Source organism: Myotis lucifugus, unplaced genomic scaffold, assembly GCF_000147115.1.
Source record: "Myotis lucifugus unplaced genomic scaffold, Myoluc2.0 scaffold_7, whole genome shotgun sequence".
Lineage (NCBI taxonomy): Eukaryota > Metazoa > Chordata > Mammalia > Chiroptera > Vespertilionidae > Myotis > Myotis lucifugus.
The window spans coordinates 8,697,396-8,700,982 of NW_005871055.1; positions in this window are offsets into that span (position 1 = coordinate 8,697,396).

Here is a 3,587-nt window from a genome sequence, read left to right on the forward strand (position 1 = left end):
TCAAACTAGCCAATCCCAAGTATGCTTACCCTGCCTTGCACGTGGAAACTACAATAAAGGCGCATGCCCATGCTTTCCCCTTGCTCCTTTTGGCTCCTGACCGACCCCAATGCTTGTCAGTGTATTCCTGTGTGGCATGAGATGCCCTCTCCTCTTATGAACTCTGATCTTTTTCAGTGGCAGTTGTCTCCTGATATGCTGGCTCACCATACCTGAATAATAATAAAACATATATTTTAAAATCCCTGTTAGAAGAATTCCAGGGACCAGAGGTTCATTTCTTTGTAAGGCAGCAATTTTATCAGTGAACTAATAATAGGAAAGTTTCCTCCTATCTTAAATTGAAATCTGCTTTCCTGTACCTTCCAATACTCCTGCCTCCAGAGCAACCGAGAATTTTCAAGTGATGAACAATCAGATATTTGAAACACATCGATGATTGTCTTTCCTGAAAGACATTTGTGAGAATCACACATGAATCTATAGATTTGGGTGTTTTTTTAAAAATTACTAGTCTCTTTCTTATAATGATTAGCATTTCACAAATCATTTTGGCTTTAATAGCTCAGTGGATTGAATATTTTCTTGTAATAATCCCAGTGTCCTTATGGATCATTCATTCATTCATTCATTCATGGATTAAGCAGACCCTCAACGGCCTGGTAGCCTTTGCTGGTTTATCAGTGTCCTTTTTAAAGTGTCTACTAGAACTTTCTTCCCCATGTGGCTTACTAGCACTATTACTTCCCTGGGTCAGGGCCAGGTGTATACTGGTGACTGGCATGGCATCAACTAAAGTTTCTGAATTTTTAAAATTAAATTACTGTGAAACACATGCATCCTGTAATTAAGTGACTCAGTTGTGATTCTACTGCAGCTTTTTAGATTATTTTAGCTATGAATTTAAAATTCACCATTCTCTAGTGTACAGAGCTTCCTCCAGAATTAGTCTTTCCTCTTATTTTTTAAATTATTTTTTATTCTCCAAACAATACGCTTATTATATGAAATTTATTAGGTAAATATAAAACTGTAATCTTATTCCCAAGATAGATATAATATTTTGGTGTATATCACTTCATACTTTTTCCCCCTATACATTTGGGTCTAGTTTTTGTTTTTAATGGATCATACCTATATAATAAAAGCCTAAGCAACTGTTACAGCAGAACAACCAGAGTGACCAGTCGCTTTGATGTGCACTGACCACCAGGGGACAGACGCTCAACGTAGGAGCTGCCCCCTGGTGGTCAGTGTGCTCCCACAGGGGGAGCGCCACTCAATCAGAAGCCAGGCTCATGGTTAGTGAGTGCAGCAGTGGTGGTGGGAGCCTCTCCTGCCTCTGTGGCAGCACTAAGGACCAGCGAGCTGAGAGGGCACAGGCCGGGTTGAGGCCCCCCCCCCCCCAACCAGGGCACGAATTTCATGCACCAGGCCTCTAGTTATATATACAAATGTTTAACAACTTCCTTTTTTCATTTATCAATATATCTTGGATATTCTAGAGCCATACTTACAAATAAGTTATAATTAGCAGAGTTCTTTGAGGTCAGTGACTATCTTGTTTAAGTATTTATGAAACACATAGATGATTCAATTGTTGAATGACTACATTATAATGATTCCTACGTAACTACAGACTATACATTTCAGCTAATGCTGGAATAATTTTTCCTTTAAATTTTTATAGAATTCTTGGATGGTGTGTTTTTATTTATATTTCTAATGACACCTAACATTGCTGTGTTTATACCTATTTAAATAACTTGATCCCAGTTATTTTAAAAGAGCAAGTTTAAGGGGAGTCACATATGCATTAAATGGAAGAACAATAGTCAACTGATTCTACTATTCTGTTTCCATTCATTCACATTAACAGCCCAGTTAGCTCCCAAAGGTAGTTGCCAGCCAGTTGCATAAATAATGCAAACTGATAGAAGTGGTAATTGATGATATCCCATTTATGACTATGTACCACAAATTCCAGTTTGGATTACAGATTTTCTTCTCATAATAATATCTAATGTTTTGCATTATTTAAAAGAAGTTTTGATTTAATGTGTTTTATCAAGATTTGTCAAAGATTTCACTAACATTTTTAGCTATGCTTTTGCTGTCCTTATCTAGACTTGAAATAAGAAGTAAACATAAAGTAAAAAGAGATGTGAGCAACAATATCATGCATGTGTCTGTTTTTGTTAATGATTTAGAAAAGCTTTAATTCAAATTATATTTTATATTATTCTTAAATGAATTTAGAATAGTTCAGAATCCAAGTTGAAAATATATTCAAATAATCTTAAGTGATAAGCCAAAGGCAGTTAAAAGCCAAATTCTCCTCCTCTGTTTTTAATATGTAAACTGATAATTTATAAAATTTTCACATATTTAACATTACAAATCCTTTGCAATGTTTAAGCCACTTAAATAACATGGGTAAATTATTTGCAGTCTGAGTAAGTGCACTAGTATGAATAAATGGATTTTTTGCAATATACAAAATCAAGACAGTGGGCAGTGTTCTCTTCAGCCAGAAACAAATGAAGGTCTTTGTGTGCTAAAATACAAGAATGCTTTATGTCCTATCTACATCTATATTTAGCTATTATTAAATATTTAAGCTATGCATATAAACCGTACTAATATTCTATTGGCTTCATTTTAAATTTCTCCTAGTTCAATGTAATTTTTTTAATAGACTTTATTTTTTAGTTTGGATTTACAGAAAAATTGAGGTTATTACAGAGTTCCCATATATCCTTTCCTGCTATTAACATCTTACATTAGTGTGACACATTTGCTACAATTAATAAATGAATATTGATACATTATTAACTAAAATCCATAGTTTATTAAAATTTCCTTAGTTTTTACTTAATATCATTTTCCTGTTCCTGGATTCCACATTACATTTACTTGTCATGTCCCCTTAGGCTCCTCCTTGGGAGTGACAGTTTTTCTGACTTTTCCTTGCTGTTTTTATTTTTTATTGTTGAAAGTATTACAGATATCCCCAGTTTCCGCCCCCGCCCCCCATTGACCTCCTCCACCCTGTTCCAATCCCCGCCCCCCCCCTCCCCCCCGCCAGGCCTTCACCACCCTATTGTCTGTGTCCATAGGTTAGGCATATATGCATACAAGTTCTTTGGTTAATCTCCTCCCCACACATTCTTCCTCTGAGAATCCTTAGTCTGTTGCATGCTCCCATATCTCTGGATCTATTTGTTCATCAGTTTATTTTGCTCATTAGATTCCACATATAAGTGAGGTCACGTGATACTTGTCTTTTTCTGACTGGCTTATATGATTTAGCATAATACTCTCCAGTTCCCTTGTTTTTTGTGACCTTGACAGTTTGGGGAGATATTGTTCAAGTATTTTGTAAGATCTCCCTGGAATGTGTATGATGTTTTTCTCAAGTTTAGACTGAGGTTAGGGTTTTGGGAGGTAATTTTCCTAGATACCTAGAGTTTAAAAACACATCTAGTCTTCCTCAAACTGTTCCATTGACATAACTGATGTATCATTTTTGGTACTGTGACTATTCTGTATGATCAGAGGCAGAAAAGATAGTCGAGAAAAGAATA